At 45.1% G+C, this 17,364-nt stretch overlaps 1 protein-coding gene across 2 annotated transcripts in view; it reads right to left on the bottom strand.

The window, feature by feature from the left end:
* BMPR1A (bone morphogenetic protein receptor type 1A) overlaps window positions 1–17,364 on the bottom strand; it is a 595,030-nt gene that overhangs the window by 453,558 nt on the left and 124,108 nt on the right. The gene's annotated exons all lie outside the window — the stretch shown is intronic.

The following is a 17,364-nucleotide window of genomic DNA, read 5'->3' as shown; positions in this document are numbered from 1 at the left end:
TCACTTGGGGAAACATCTGTTCCTCATTAAACTGTCAAACACTGCCAAGGTGCACAGAGGAGACTTTCATTGCTGGAGACGCTGAAACAACAGTAGGGCGATTTTCCATACTACCCTGCTTTCAACAGGCCTCCGCTGCCCTGTGTGAGGGGAAACGAAAGGAAATCTGGCAAACCGGTTAAAGAAAAATAATCAAAAGGGAAAGAGGGTGGTGTAAGCAGGGGGCGCCGCTATTGAGCCGGGGACATAGTCCCTTTGGTCCTGTGCATGCTAAGTGTGCAAATGAAATGGCGAGCAAAGGACAAAGCGCAGAAAAGGAAAATGGAGCAGATTAAAAAGCACCACGCAACAATGCGGGCAGCATTAAGTTTACACAAGGCAAACAAGCTTGCGGCAAATCCTGATCACCTAAAAGAAAGAGCCCAACCAAAATAGAAAACGGCAAATGAGAGACTGTAAACTGTACTCAGTCACCAAGTAACTGATGCAGTAGTCAAAGAAGTGAAGCATACAAAGAAAGAAAAACAATGGGCAAAACGTTTTTACTAATTCTCATTAAATGCTGGCTTAAAAACGCCTTGATGGCCTGGCCCAGGGCACAGTGCCATGAGTAGCCGTTCTACCTGGTTTCGTTAAAATGATCAGCGCAGTGCGGTGGAGAGACCAACCGATGGGCAAGATTTAAGTTAAGGAAGGACGAGAAATGTCCGGCTTCACTATGCGGTGCCCCTCTAGTATCACCTATTGTGAGAAGCGGTACCCCCACCAGCAGAGCAGCCCAACTCCTGGGATTGGCCCGGAGAATCCAGGCTTTCAAGCTTTTCTCAAAGTCACAGGGAGACAGAGGGCGTCCTCAGATTTCTGGTTTGCCCTCCGACAGTCCAACTGGAGAGACTTTTGGAGTCTTCACTAAGGGAAACCGATTTATTCTCTTCTCCTTCAATCACAACTCCGACAAATAAAGGTTTGGGGCTAGGGAGGGGAATAAAGCTTGGATCCCCTTAGGGGATTCAAACTCATTTTGCCTGGAACATCAACTCGCTGTGCTAGCTCGCAGGTGCAGCGTTTCGTGATTTGTGCGCCTTAACTAGACAGCCTGCCCCTCATTGCCATACCATTTCAGAAAGTTAGAGGGAGTTGCAACATAATGTGCTGCGCGGTTGAGAGGCCTTAAATGGTAGCCTTCGTTTGCCCAACAGTGGAGCGTTCAAATTACGCCTGTTATGGGGAAATTGAATATTATTTTGCATTCCGTTTGTTGCAGTCTTCCAATCAAGATGTCAAGTTGGCTTAGAATGATGTGTCTAAGTAATATTTTCAAACAGTATTACTGAAACCCATACATTTCCACCAATTAGACCCGAGGAAATATACAGTCAAGAAGTTGGGGACTGGTCTCAAAATGTGTGCTCGTGGGCAAATAAGCTTTATTCTTCTGTTCCTTATCTGTTGGAAGTTTTAATGTGACCTACATACACAAACCCTGCTTTTGCACCAAACACAAGTTCATGTAAATTAAATAGAACGTGAGTGTGAAGCGATTTTAATGTCAGGAATATTTAGATTTGCCCTGAAGAAAAATAAAATGCTGCATTTTTGTTTCAAATTGCTCAATAGTTAAAATGTTGTGGCATGGGTGAGTATGAAATATAAGAGACTTTCTTTTTAGTTAATAGACAGTATTTATTGCAATAAAACCAATGAAATTCGGAAAGTGGTGGAAGTGATGACAACCTCAATTCTGCCCCCCCCATTCCATGTCCTTGATGATGCCTTCTGTGATAGCTATGTGCTCATGGGCTAAGCAAATGGGGTCTGGGTGGGAGGGAGCTTGCGTTAGGACTGTAGTCCCTTCCAATACCTGCCGATTTGTTGAGATAGACTGTTGAGGTAAAACAACGTATGAACTCGTTTTTCTCTGAATTTAAAGGCTTTTGTTATGCTATAAATCTTATAAATCCTACCCCACATGTACTAAATGACCATAGCCCACTGACCATGGCCCTTATTCGTGTGACCTGCCACTTTTCACCAATTCTGGTATGACCCAACACAGCATGGCCTTGGCTCCTTGCCCCAATCCCCTAGTAGTAAACACCCAGGTCTCAATGGCCACAGCTTTTTCACCTAGAGTAACATACCGTGCTCTACCCCTATACATTTACACAAGATCGACTTCCCCCAGGACTTTCTACACTAACAGAACCGCCAAAAAACCATCCTATGTACTTCTCTTAAAATGTCTTCCACAAACTGCCCGCAACTCAACCTTTTTTGGTCCTCACACCTCTGCCTCGCCTGTAAAAGTTCACCCAAATTCTTTCAATGACTGACATGTGCCCACTGTCAACTCGCCATTTCCCCCCCCCATCTGTAATCCTGCAATAATTCTGCAGAATCAAAAAAAAGACCTCTAGCCCACCCCAAAAGGGCCCAACCCGCTCTACAGATAAGGGGTGCATCGGTCACTTTTACTCCCTAAAAATAGCCAAATACTCCCCAAAAATAAGACAAGGGAGTAAAAATACTCCCAATAGGAAAGACACAGGAGTTTGTGGCCTTGCATTCGCGCACAGCGCTAGCTCCATTGATAGGTTTAGACCAGTAGTACACAATGCCCGAGGAAGAAAATACTATTACTGCCTGATCCGAGAGGTTAAATGTTTTTAATGTGCATCAATAACTAGTTGCAAAGAAATAATTAGTACCAACATTTGTTTTACAATTAAAACATGTTTGCACACTTCTAAAATACTCCCATTGGGAATGGGACTTGTTTTACTCCCTTAAAAAAATAAAAATAAAAATATATATCATTTTACTCCCAATTTAAAAAAGATAGGGCGTAAATCACTCCCACTTCAAAATCTTACCTGCAGCACTGGGCCCAACTGACCGTTTGCTGCGTTCACCTTCCCTCACATACGCCCTTGTGTCAAACCTGCACTTTCTTACGTTGAAGTTTAAATTCTGGGTACTTTACTTTCAATTCCTGCTGTATTATCGCTGGAATAGCTCGCCCAGGGCGAGCTCGCACACTCACAAAAAACATGCAGCTTCTCGTTTCCAAAAAGACATTGCTGCAAGGCGCCATGAGATATATAAACTTATTTTGGACTGGGACATTAGTCAAAAGGTGTTTTAAAAAACTACTGGTCGGATATACAACAAACCACCAAGCACCTCTGTACTGCTTTGTGCCCAACTTATTTCTTATTTAGGGCAAATCCGTGCAGCAGTTGTCACTGATATGCAAAGATCTGAGTTTGCCATCTGGTATCTCTATTCGGGCAACCGAGTGATGTATGTATACTGTGCACAGATAGCAGTATTAGATTGCACGGACATTTCACAGGAATTAGCTGTTTTCTCTCTTCTTTGAAACACTCTCCTGTCTGGGTAACTTGCTATTGTGGAAGGAATTGATTCCAGCACGCAATAGTACGAGTCAAATAATTAGGCGCATTTGCGCTGGAAGCTTCTCCTATTTGTACGATTTTCTTTTTTCACCATCAGGCAGAATGGCAAGCAAAGCCTCTTTTTCCTTTGCGGATATTCACCAGCACGTTTATCCTCTTAAAAAGTACTAGCTTCTATGCAATGGACATTAATCATTAAACATGGTGGATTTATTTTACAAAGACGCTAGTTAGCGTCGAGTAGCCACACAATCACGTGATATGCGGTCTCAAGGAGGCAGAGCTTGTCACTCCGCCTGTTTCTTGATACATGGAAGCAAAAAACAAATTGAGATTTACCTAGCCTGACGAAGCTCGAGTGACGAGCGGAACACGTGGCGTTTTCCACTCAAATGGGCGAGTTTGCATACAGCTGGTCTGCCTAGACTGGTAACCTATTGCTTTTACTGAATTGCTGTGATGCACATTTTATATGAAGATACTTTTATAAACTTAGCACGATCTCGAGCGCTTGGCCATTTTTTGTGTTCCCATATGCGAGTTTAGTGGACAATGTAGACTGCCTTGGGAAACCTGTTGCTTTGAAATTCCTGAGCCTTGCCTACTCTAGCCCAATAGCACCAGCTACTCACAGAGGCAGAGCGCTTCTTTGGCTGATTTCACTTTATTGAATATATAAGCCCCAGAGAGTGAAAATGAAGGGCAAGTAGGAAATGGTGTGAATGTGGACAGCCATGGAGTGCAAGGGGTGGGACAACTTGTGCATGGTTAGTAACTTGGAAAATTCACCCTAGTTAAACTGGTGGAGGGTGCCCCACAGCATGCACCATCTAAATAAGATGGTGCACAAACAAGGTAAAGAAACTACTTGTGAGAAGCAAAGAGGACCCCAGTTGTTTCAATGTTGTCAAAATGCCTCCACGTTCACCAGGCATTTATGAAAATTGAAATCATAGGTTGAAATGCATTTTGCGGTTCTCCCTGTGAATTCGAAAGATCATAGTTGGGGGCTATTCCACCAAGCATTTGCAAGCCACGACAAGCCAATGTGATGGTCTAGTAAAACACCCCAAGCCTGATCATTCACACAATCCAAGTCACAACATCTTCCAAGCAAGACAAGTCATTTTGGCTTATAAATTCATAACTGAAAAGCAATATGTGGTCTTCAATTATTGATTTGATGACACTGAAAATAAAAGGGTTATTCTGCCACAGTTTATGGTCCTGTCTGGACAACAGACTAAACAACTATTTACAACATATATGGCCACTAAAGGAACTGGTGCATCCTGATGTATTTCCTCTTCAGAACATTTAGTAGTCGTTTAACAATTAGGAAATCCTGATCCAGCAGCCAAGCTTTTATTTAGGTCCTTCCCTAATACAAAATAAACTAAAAACGATTTCCAATTGCACACAATTTAAGAAACCTCTGAAGACGTGGCTCTTCTAAATAATCCCAACCTTTCCAATAATTACAACTTCGGCAGGCATGTTCCTTCTTAGCACCAAGTATTCCTTGGGCATATGCCACACTTTAGAAGTAAGAAATAATAATATAAAATAAGAAAATCAATATGGCTAGGGTAACACCCCTGATGCCCACTTACACATTAATCCACCAGGATAACCTTTGGCATGTGGGCTGCAAGAACTGGTGAAAAAGCACTTAAAAATTGAAGCAACTGCAAGGTCACCAACTTCCATGCACTGTGATGAGGTGTAAGAAATCAGATTAAAGACATTTCCGTAATTATACGGATCAAGATCAGAGATACAGGGCTCAGGGCTTATGTTCAAGATGGACCAAACAAAGCCGAGATAAAGTACTTGTGTTGATTGATAACGATAAATGCGCTCTCCGCTCTATAGAGGGTCGGGATAACTGCATGTATGCTCTGCTTCAGCCTTCACTCTTAAAAAATGTACATATTTTATACATTAAAAAAAGAAAAAACTGTACGTACTATGTAGGTTTCTTGAATAACACTTACTTCCTCTTCCAGACTCTTCACAGTGGCAGCTATATCCAAAAGCTCTAATAATACCATGTAAGGCATGACAAATTAATCACAGTTTCAAAAAAAATATGAAGATGTGAAACAGATTAAGAAAGAAAAAAACAATGTAAAAAAAAAGTTACAACTGCTAAAAGTAACAAAGTCCAATGTACAGAGTAACGAAAATTCGAAATCTAAGTTTTCTAACCCAGACAAGGTTACCCTTTTACAAATATCCAAAACAAATATTTGTCCAATTTTCCACTGCTGCACCATGCAAGGTCCCAATCCATCCAATACTGGGTAAAGCATTGTTGGGTTATATTAAGTTGACTTATACCATTTGCATGCTCTCCAGGCGCTCATGTGGCTCTAAGAAAGTGCGTAGGTTAGTGAGGGAAGAGGGATATGATGGGGATTGTGCTCTTTTGTTGGGCTTGCAGATGAGGTCGGCTTTCCGAGTGAAATTGGATTGTGGGGGCGGGGGGAGAGGTTGTGTCCAGAGGGGTAAAGCCCATGGTTTGTGCCAGTTTCTTTTGGCAGATGTGTAGAGGTTGAGTGTTGTGTGTGGTAGGGCTGGCCCGTAAGCAGGTTGTGTGAGGTATGAGCAGGGGTATGCCGGAGAGGAGCGAGGGGGCAGGGTTGGGTAAGTCGTGTGGTTGTTTAATTGTTGTTTCTAGGATCCGCACTGTCCCTTGATAGTCTTGGGATTGCAGTGATTGGTGTGGAAGGGGCTCATTTTTCTGCAGGTCACACTGAGCTGAATAGTCATGTTTTCAGTCATTTTCTTAAGGTAAGGTATCTTCCATCTCTCTTATTTCCTTTGGGATCGAGTTCAATAGGCTGGCTAGAAGGCAAGAAAATGCAGTTCTTGTGAATTTCCTTTTTTCGTAGAGTTTAGTCTATTTGGAGGTCATTGCTTGATCTAAGATTTCTTCCTGGTCAGTAGCGGTTCATTTTGGCTTGTACGAATTGAGCTCCTTGTCTGTGTAGCGATTTGTCGGCAATTAAGAGGGCTTTGAAGTCAACATATTTTTTACTTGAGTCAGTGTAGGCTTCTCAGGACTGGTGTCATGTGGTCTCTTCTGTTTAGTTTCAGGGCCATCATTGATGCAATAATTTGGATGTGTTGGAGTGTTTTAGTGAGGCGTTCTGTCTATCCAAGGTAGAGGCTGTTCACATAGTAAAATCTTGATAATATTAAGGATATAACTGCAATGGTCCTGTGTGGGAAGGAGAGGTAGGGGAGGGTCCCTCTAATTAGGTGCAGGAGGTAGACGCATATCTTTGCTATTGCGTTGACTTGAGGTTCTAATGAGAGTTCATTGTCCATGAGTATTCCCAGTTTTTTATTTATTTAGATTATTTTTTTTGATTGCGGCAGATGCTTCCAGTTGGGTTTCCATGTCTGGTGGGCAGTTGAGTTGTGAGTCTGTTCCGTTAACCTCTGGAGGGGAGAGAACATTATTTCTCTTTTGGTTGGGTTTTGTTTGAGATCGTTGGAAATCATCCAGGTTTATATGTCCCTGAGGCATTGGTGGAGTATGTTGGGGTCTTGAGATGAGGTCACCTTGAAGGCGAGTTGGGCATCATCCGAGTAATTGTAGGTGGTCAGTCTGTTTCATTAGGGGGGACATGTAATGTTGAAAAGGAGTGGGGAGAGGCTATACTTTTGTGGTACGCCGCAGGAGTTTGGTGTTAGAAGTAAGCAGTTGTAAGTACTTTCGGTTTGGTTAGTGAGGAAAGATTTTAGCCACTGTGGAGTAGAGTTGTTTACACTACATTCCTCAAGTCTCTGTATTGGACTTGTGTGCGACTGTCAAAGGCAGCCGATATGTCCAATAGGCGGAGGGCTGATTGGGTATTGTTGTCTGTGTTTATTTGAAGGTCATCGCGTATGGATAGTAGTGCCGATTCAGTTCCTCTCCTGGGCCTTAAACCGACTTGGAAGTGGTTCAGTATTCCGTTTGTTTCGACGTGGTGGAGTAGGATTTTGTAGACTTGGTTCTCCAATAGTTTCACCAAGGTAGGATGGGTTTGATATCGGTCTGTAGTTGGTGAAATCTTCAACACTTCCCGTTTTGTTCTTTAGACGGGGCTTGATGTATGCTGATTTGAAGGTTTTAGGTACGATTCTTAGGTTCATCAGAAGCCTAAAGTATGATGCTAGGGTTCTGTTGACTATTTCATTGAAGATGCTCAGTGGGCATGGGTCACTGAGGGATCCGCAAGGTTGGTGTCTTATAGTTTATTGAAAGCTTTTTCATCTATGGATTCAAAATGTTCAAGTGTTGTTGCTTTTAGCGGTTTGATGGTTATTGGTGGTTACTTAATTGCGTTTACTGTTGTGTGGCTTGCGTCAATGGTCTGTATAGTCTCTTTAAATTGTCCCAACAGAAAGCCCTTAGGGTTGTGGGCTCAAAACTCAACATGCCATTTTGTGAGCAGGCTAAAGTGTAGCCCTTAACTTCACCCACATCCAAACACGAACATAGAGAGAGATCTCATACAAGAAGCAATGCCAGAATCGGGTTTCAACTAATGTCCATCATGCAGATTAAGATTTATTTTCGGTGTTCTTGTGGGGCCATATTTGTTAGTTTGGGCTATTGGGTGGCGATTTAGCAGCCGATATAATTCAAAACGGATGCATTAAAGTACAGATATAAGCTTTGTGCCCCCCATACCTCACAAATGCCATTTGCTGCTAAGTATCATTTGGTTATTTGCCCACCCATTGAACACTGAGCTCACTTTAATCAAGCCTTACCATCAAACTCAAAAGTGCCTGCCAGTTTTTTTTAAAAGTAGTCTGAAAGTGAATTACTTAATTGGAGCTGTAAACAGCTTACTGGTGTAATACAAATGTCTTAACCTGGTCTGACTTCAGTCACTCGATTTAGCAAGACAGTTTTGGCTTGTGTATAAGTATTAGGCATTGTGGAATGGCAGTCTCCATGTGTGGACCCCTGACAGCCTTTACCTGTGCGTCACACTGAGTGACCTTGGCATGGTAGCAGCGACTTGTGTTTACTGTGGTTTTTCATTTTACCAATGCATTGCTGGACTTATTTTACCCAAACTTATCTTGTACTGTGTGACTGTAGATTTGTTTTCCCTGCCTATGAATCTTCACACTCGCCCTGCACTACAGTTTGTGCCATTTATGAGAAGTGTTAGGAAAGATTTCGTAATTGTAGGTAATTTTCCTTCCATGTGGCAACCCCTAAACCTTTTGCTGTTTTTCACCTTGTTCTCGACTTTGCCAGAGAAGTGCAGCCTTCTGCCGCACTCCTCGGGGCTTTCGCTCCTTTATTACAGGAAAACTGACATGCCCTTAAGACAGTCAGTACCGGGGAACGCTGTTTCCCGTAGTTTCTTTTATCATGTTGCGGCTTTCGTGCAACATGACACAAGAGGGCACTGTAAGCTAAGTTACAGCTCTCTTGGGTCTCTAGCCTTCTACAGGCCCTAGATACTCGTTTAGGATTGTATCTGATCGGTGCAAGTGATTCAGGGACGGGAATGGTGGCAGCGATCATTTGTGTTTTGAGCTCTTTTTGGCGTTCTAAGCGCGTTTCTCGCCCTTAACCCAAAATGGTGGCCTGGCTCCCAAAATGGCCAGACCACGAGGCTCCTTTGTCCTGTCCGCTGACCGTCTTGCTCCCTTCACCTTCCCCAGGTCGAGCCGACCCGGGGCCTTCCTTATTTGGGTATGTACTTTCCCGCGAAACACGGATGCTTTTGCGGGCTTCTACATGTCTTGTGTGTGCCTCCAGGATGTGGGCTGGGATGTCTGGTCCCAATACACATCCTGGGTGCCAGAGAGTCTAGGGTGGTGTGAATGCCTGGGACCACCGTGGTCCGTGATTGGTCCACGAATGGTGTGAGAGTTGATGAGCGGATCTTCCATTGGGTCCCCTCCGTTTTGTCGCGAAGGGAACCGTGGATAAGAGGGGGCTGGAAACACCACTACCATGTCGATCTCCTGAGTTCTCACGAACGAAGGAATACAGGAGCCAAGTATCCTGCAACCAAGAGGCTGGACCAAGGAATCGCTGGTGACCCGCTGAAGGACTTCTCCTCTGCACTGCTGTCACCTTGTGAAACTCTTTTCACCTTTGATCGAACCAGAAGGCCTGTACTGGTACTTCGACCCTTGGAATAGCGGGAACAGCTATTCTCGGCATCTTCACCATCTCCTGTCAGTAAGCCTTCGGAAGCGTCTCTGGGCCATCCAGCTGACTGACCAGCTTACACGGGAGTCTTGCTCTGTAACCGCCGCCAGGTTGTGTAGTATTTCGAGTCCTTGTCACTCTCACACGCTTCGTACACTTGGCGTTCCCAGGTCTGAAGTGAGTAGTGTACATTTGGCTCAGATGCACACGGCCGCTCCGTTGCCCTGCTGTGGTAACAAACTGTGCGGGTTTCTTCGATTGGGACGTCTTTTTACTCAACACGACGACGAGGCGTTCCCTGCTCTTCTGAACCTGCCAGCTACTGAAACGGACGCGGAGAAGCCTGGGTCTGCTTGCATCGGGGACCGGTGAGTAGCATAGCTAGGATCTGGTCGCCCTCCTGCAGGAGCCCATTGCTTTTCCCCGCTGTGTCCAACAGCACCCTTTTCCGTACTCGCGCTCTGCTTCTGCCCACTGTGGAGGCTGCGCTTGAGTCGCGGAACGTGTTCTTTTGTGCACTAAACTGAACTGCCTGATTTCCCTCGAAGAGCTTCTACTTTTGCCCGTTGGCACCAGCGCGTGCAGGTACTTTTGAGCACAAGGCTCCACTCTTCGCAGGGCTCGGACTTCCATCTAGTTAGGTGCCTCTGAAGGCGAACTGGGTCTAAGCATTATTTCGCACTGCCTGTCTTCCTTCCCTTTTAGGTGGACTACCCATTTTGTGCATCTAACGCTTGAGACTGTCGTATTTGTATATATATTGTGTTGATATGGTATGTGTTGGTTTACTATCGTTATATTGTGATTTTCTCGCTACGGTCATTGTTTTAAAGGCCTTGGAATAAATGTGTATATATTTTTAATATAACAACTGTTTGGAGTAGTTTGTAAGTGATCTTGCTTTGTGTGCTCATTGCGGGCTTTCAGTCACCCTCACCCCTCGAGACCTAGTCTTGACCGCCGCGATCGCTACCTTGATTGGTCTGGCTCGTCCAGAGGTTACCCTGTTCCAAGTAATTAGGTTGGCCTTCTGAACTTCTGCGCCACCAGGACAGAGTTCAGAAATCCGTCTTAACAAGAAGTCACGACTGCATTTTCAGTGATTGTGGTTTATTTCTGCCAAGTGCTTACGTGTTGTCCTGTGTTTGAATTGTCCTGAATTTGGTTATTGCATTGACACTTCACTGTACTTGGTTCCAACATTGCCTGCTCACCCCCACTACCCCTTTTTCATGCTTCCCGCTTCCCACCTCCACCCCACTTACCTTCAGCAGCCTGCTCCCTTACCGGCTGGCATGTCCCTGCAGATCTGCGAATGGCAGCCATTTAAAGGGCGATGGGACTACATGCAGTCCCTTCTTCCTGAACCATGGCAGCGTACTTTGTGTTCTACCAGTTGAAAAATGCTGACAGCATTTCACAACTACCCTAAAGAATATATTAGTACCCCGGGCCAACGTAATAGCAATAATCCCCTCGCTGGAGCATGGGGGGGGGCGTATTACCACTTCAGGTAACCCAGGGCCTGCGTAAAGGCCCTCACAACTATTGGTTCCGGGCATTACCTTGAACAGTACGTCCCCTACCACCGGGGCTTAATAGTGTTTGGGAATGGGAGATTGTACAATAATGAGAGAACTGCATTTATTGGGACCTTAACTCTCCAAGACACTTTGTCAAGTACCTTTTAAGGCGCAACGAAAAAAAAAGGATTTTAAATTCAATTCTCACATGTGCAACCGTAACCTGGTCAGCATCGTCCACGTTTCCTACCAGTGCACAGCCATAGTGTGGATTTGTCATTGCCACACTACATTATATCCCGTTTTAGGCAGCAGCACATGCAAGCTTTTGCAGCAGTCCGGTGTAGTTAAAAAATGTCCCCAAACTAGAGTTCAGAGGATTCAGAATTAAACTAATCATCATGTTCAATTTTCACATCTCAAAAACAGTCTTTATTTTTTTAATTGTTGATTTTAATTAAAAGATCATTGATTTTTCTACAACAGTCACACAGATCATTTCTGTTTGGCAATTTAGCTGTCTGCTGTGGTTCAATTATAGTGGCCAATTCCTAGATACGGAGTCCAACTACTTGAACCTATGTGCCGCGTGGAGGTGATGTTGACAGAGTTGCCGTTATATGTTGTAAAATTTTAAAAGTTTGCCAGGTGGCTTTATCTCCACTGATCATCCTTGACCACCAGGTTTCTTCATCTACAAATAAGGGGTTTGTGAAGAAATCCTTAATGGAATGGGACCTCACCCACTCCGTACCTGGTCGTAGAGAGGCCTCGGATTGCTCGAATTTCGTTTGTCTCTAAAAGATTTAGCAGGGTTCTTAGTAAGAAGTTTTGCGCCGGTCTGCTGGGAAATTTCTTGATGCAAGTGGGGCGTAAGTTTGTTGCTTCCAGCCAGTGTTAGGGTCTCAATCCAATCCAGCTCCTTTAATTTTTTTTTTTTTTTTTTTTTTTTTTTTTTTAGCACTTTTGCCGGGTTGTTATTCAGTTCCTACTTCCCCACTCACTATTGTTTCCAGGAGCGCTGTATTGTCATCTCTCCACATTTTTAACATTACACAGTTCGAATCTCTCATTTCTGTTAATCAGACCATGTAAGAAGGTACTTTTAGGCATCACACATTTCCTAAAAAGCATCAGTGAGTTGCAGTTTAAGGTACCTTTCAATGAAATTAGGCTTAGTTCGCACCCGATTAGAGCTACAGGCATGAATTTTGGAGGCCCAGCACTGTCCTTCAGTAGTATGCCTCTAGTCTGGCCAATATAGCTCTCGGTATTAACAGCTGGGAGGGGCTCAAGGAATGCACTGAATACGAGAGGCCTTCAAAGTTCTAACCCCAAACGGGTGAAAACGAGCACCTTCTTTGGCTTTTTGCAGCTAATAACCAGCTGGGATGCATTCGTTTGCGCATGTAATTCAGCAAAGATGATGTTCTGAGATCTCCTATCATCAGGGTAGCTTTTCAACCCCAGACTATGACTTGGGATTGAATGGATTTTTTGGGAGGGTCAAATACATTCACTAAGATTTAGGGGCATGTGGGAAGGGGTTGGCCAGAACCAGGGGCCCCCATAGGACTAGCATTTGAATTCCTCCATTGAAAAAGAAAAAAGCCACACAGGCAATTGAACTATTGAAGGTAACCAACCATAGAACATTCCACGCCACCACCACCTCCCAAAACCCACCAAATACCCCTCTTCGAGGTGTCACAGCGCAGCTCCTAATTCTGGAATCCTATTTCTATGCCAGTGTCTCAAACACCTGCATTCTGGAGTAGCACATGCCCAATGTGTGCTTGGGAATTAATTTTCTGCGCTCGACAAAAACATTTGTTTTCTTTAAAATGGCCTCCAACAAAACATCTGTGCCAAGTGAGTATTTGCTTATTATGAAGCGGATCTAAAAAAGAACAGCCTTCTCGTTCATCTGATCACAAGTTGTGTATTGCACAAAAGTGACACGTTCGCAGCAGCCACCACTCCAAACTTCAAGACGCTTGAAGAGCGGGAAGGAAAATAACGGACACTTGGCGGGGAAGTTCAGGAGCACTGCGTGACCTTGGCATGTAAGCAGCGACTGTAAGCAGGAATGAACTGGGGCTGCGGCATCACGATTCTGACTGTTCGGAAGGGGATTGGGAGAAGTGCAAAGATAAGAGGTGCGCACCCATTATGCCTCGTTGCGGCCGGAGTGACTAGGTAGCCACTCTGTCTAGACTTGCAATCCGAGCGGGGCGCTGGTACTGTGTCATTACTTAATGCATGCTGTGCTCGAGGTGCAGACTGACGGCGAGGCATGTCGTTGCTTGACATAGGTTGTGTGGTTATTCACAACCGTAATGCTATCAATGCAGCCAGGAGCGTTTGGTGTACAGGGCTGCCGCGAGAACGGAGTCAGCAAACAAGCAGCTCAAGGGTTTAAAATATGAAGCTTTTTGTACTAAAATGCGACGGTTTTTGCAGAACTTTGAAGTTAGTCGTGACTTTATCCCATAAACCCATTCGGTAGGGATGTTGTTTGCCTTTCGGGAAAGTAATACATTACATTTGAAGAAAGGGGGTGGGACATGAGTACATTGGCATTTCCAAAAGAACCTCTAAATTTAACACAATGGGACCTTTCTTACTGGTAACTTGTGAGGTACAATACTCAGTAAACTAACAGTCGCATGAAACCCATCAATGGCAGGCATTTGAGCACAGTCCAAACTGTGCAAATAGTAACTTTTTTTCACTAATCGATTTGGCAAAATGCATTTTGGAATGGTTAGAGAGCATCTACCTTAAATCGTGTGTCCCCTTGTGTCCCCAAATAAGAAAACGAAACCAATTTAGAATGTGGGGAAGACCAGCACAAACTAAGCACATAACTAAGAAGTCAAGCAACGCTAAGGTGCGGGCATTGCAGATATGCCGGCAGGGTCAGGATTCTGTGTGTAGGTTTAGCCACCCGGATAAGCGAGAGGCAGGAGAGGCTAGAAACCATAGAACGCGCTTAAAGCCCTTTCAAAAACGTTTCAAAAACGTTACCACAGTAGTGAAGAGGCAACATCACAGGACCAGACAGCAAACCAAAAAAGGTCAGGAAAGGTTGCACTGTTCACTAGGAGGGGCAGAGTCCTAGTGTGTGCTGCTAGCCCCCTTTCCCTATCCCCATTAACCATCTACAGGTTAGGAAAAGGGGAGAAGGAAGTAAAGGGGACAAGGGACGGCAGCAAGATGATGGCTGAAAAGTCAGTTTATACTAGCATATGGTCTTAGAGGCTATCTGCTTTGGGGCAACGCATTTGTCTTGGCAGCAAGACAACACATAGCAACACAGGTTCGAATCCCGGGCTCGCGCTTAGAAACTGGTCCCCAGTATGAAGTGCGTTATAAAAGAACAATCATAATCTTGAGCAGGTGAACCTTCACCACTCATGCGAACCGTTAGGCAATTCTCTTCTAGTGACAAGTCTTTTGGAAGGGTGTTCCAGAATTTGGATAGATTGTATGCACAGAATTACTTTGATGTTTGTTAGGTGACCCCAGCACATGGGCTTGTGAATGGTTCCACAACAGGGAGATGCCCATACATGCAGGTTGTGGCCATAGAGAGAGAGTGAATGAGTGTTCCAAACACACTCGTTTCCGTCACCTGGGTGCACCACTCCACTGTGGTGTTCGACTAGTCTTCCCCCCACTCAAGAGTTTCAGCAGCTGCTTCTGGCATATGCAGATGGCGTCTTCAGTCTGCTATCCTCCCTGCGGCTACATCACCCTTTGGAGGTGACCGCCAAGGTCACTGCAGAGTATTCTGCCAACACTGCTCCATCTGGTCCTCTCCCTCGTTTGCATGTTTGTAGCATATGTGGCCAACCTTTCTTCAATTAGTTCTCTCCTCCTCACTCCCCATTACAGGCGGCCTCTCTGTAAAGACAGGTGCCTGTACTCCTGCTTCCTGTATGGTAGAGGAGAGGCACAGAGGACCCCAACCAAGATTCTCTATTACGGTAGCTATAGACGAGCAATCAAGGCTTAAGCTCTGAGGAGGTAATGCAGGCTGGTTCTTAAGTACAGTGTAGTCCCCAAGCACCCACAAAGGAATGTCCACACACTTTTCGTGAAAACACAGCTTTTATATAAATAAGGTTCACGTTATGTACACAATAACACTTTGTGCGCCGACAAATCTAAAATGGTAAATATATACAGTTCTAGGTGGTACCACGATTACTCCGATTCCATTAAAATGCATCAACTGTACTCAGTTCAAATGGCATACGAATCACCACAGCAACAAACAACAATATCAACCATAGAGTTCAGAGGAAAACAAGTTGGTTAGACAGTTGGCAGGATACTGGCTCGTTACCCAGATGCAGTTCTGTATGAGTGTCCCCCCCCCCCCCCCACCTGGGCAACCTGTAAATAAAGATGAACTACAGGCCCAGTCCATATATTTTCTATTAGAGTCTCATCTCCTTCTATAAAAGTTCTACTACCCCAATGTACCTGGAATAGCAGAGTTCGACGTCGGGTCGTTAACTAATCCTTCTTGAGCGGCTTCCTTTAAGGAAGGCGCCACGGATCGTCAAGGTCCCACAAGGAAAAAGGGGTGAACAGTGTTGCGGCAGCAGCTTTGGTTCTTGCGGTGCTCGTTGAGGATCGGTCGAAAATGTCCTGCAAGCGGAGGCGTGCAGTGCATCTTGACGAGTGTTTGATGCAGCAAAGGGGTCAATGAAGAACTTGGGCCCAGCAAGGGCATTGAGTCATCGGCGCCTCTGCGGTCTTCGGGTGGCGGAAAACCCACCGGTGTTACGCTCACCTGATATCCCCGGGGGCGTCTGGAAGGCTCTGAGATCTGGAACCCTGGATGCATAGTTTCCCAGTGCTGAATAATGAATCTTAGTTATTTGTAGGGTGAGCTATCCGTCCAGCATTTCTTGTGCAGGGGTGCTTGATGTTTGTTGGCGAGCTGCCCAAGTTGCTTCACTGGTGCAGTATGCCTTCCTTGGGCCCAGGCCTGCTGTGACCCCGAATCTGCTGATAGGTAGATAGGTTTGTTAATTTGAAGTCTTTGTTCTGTTTATGGTGGGAATTCGTTAATGTCCATCTTCTTTTCAGGTGCGAAGGTCTTGCTGCTGGCGTGCCAGATGGAGAGGCACGTTTTCTAGTTAAGAGAAAACGTGAAGCACAGCGCCTTTATTGTCTTTTAAAGCTAACCTGTGTTTTCTTCTCCTCACAGGCTGCTGTGGTGCTGCGAGTGGATGAGAGCGCGATGAGAAACAGGCCCCCAGAATCTGTTAAGGTAAGTACAGCACTGTGCGGTTGTTGAATATTGAAAGCGAACTTGAATATGTCTTTTCATTTGCAGATGTTGCTGAAGTGATCCGGACGGAAGCGTGGCGTAGCGCAATGGAATTCAGGTAAGACTGATGGAATTCGATTTTTGGAAGTGCGCGTTCTAATATTGTTTTTCCCTTTCTCGTTATTGCAGGTCACAATGTTCGAACAGCAGCTGTGATAGCAGTTTGCCAGAAGTCCTTAAGCTAGTACTCACAGGCGAGTAAGGTTTCTTCTCTCGGTTTCCACAGATTGCAGCCCAGTTGAGATGCCGAGTGCTGGATGGTATTTTCTCAGGTAAAACAGAATAATCTTGTTCTTGCAGGATTACAGGAAGATGCTGAAGACCAGGAGCTGGACGTCACGATGCGGGTTGAAAAATAACTCAAGGCGTGTTCTGCAGTCAGGGTGTGGTTTATATAGCCCAGGTAAAGTAGTACCAGGGAAAGTAGTTCCAGGCCTGCCACACCCAAAACACTAGACCGCATGGCTGGAGTCTTAGAACTAGACTGTGTGGGTGCTTCCATGTTGGATTTAAAGGCCCATGTACATAAATGGGACCTAGTTTGAACAGCCCTTCCTTCCTACATATGAGCCTGGTGCCAAAGGCACCAGGACTGGCTTCAGGAGACATTTTGCAGTGGTTTTAAGGCCCTCATGGTTCTGGTGGAAGCCTGCTTATGGCACAACTTGTGCGCCCTCAGAGTGGTCATGACACCGGTGGATTCTCCTCGGTCGTCGGCAGCCTCGACTTTCTCTGGCAGGACGAAAGCGGTCGACGGTGATGAACAAAGGAGTCCTCGGATCAAAATGTTCTTAGGCAAAGGGAGCACTGCGGCTGCGGTCAGCGACGGACGGCTGCCCGGTGCTTCTCTTTGTTCTCCTCGGCGGTCCCCTTCTCTGGTTGGGAGCCTTT

This window comes from Ambystoma mexicanum, chromosome 8, assembly GCF_040938575.1.
Source record: "Ambystoma mexicanum isolate Mex_15411 chromosome 8, UKY_AmexF1_1, whole genome shotgun sequence".
Taxonomy (NCBI): domain Eukaryota; kingdom Metazoa; phylum Chordata; class Amphibia; order Caudata; family Ambystomatidae; genus Ambystoma; species Ambystoma mexicanum.
The sequence above is the reverse complement of the archived record's forward strand: the minus strand, read 5'-3'. Positions and strand labels throughout refer to the sequence as shown.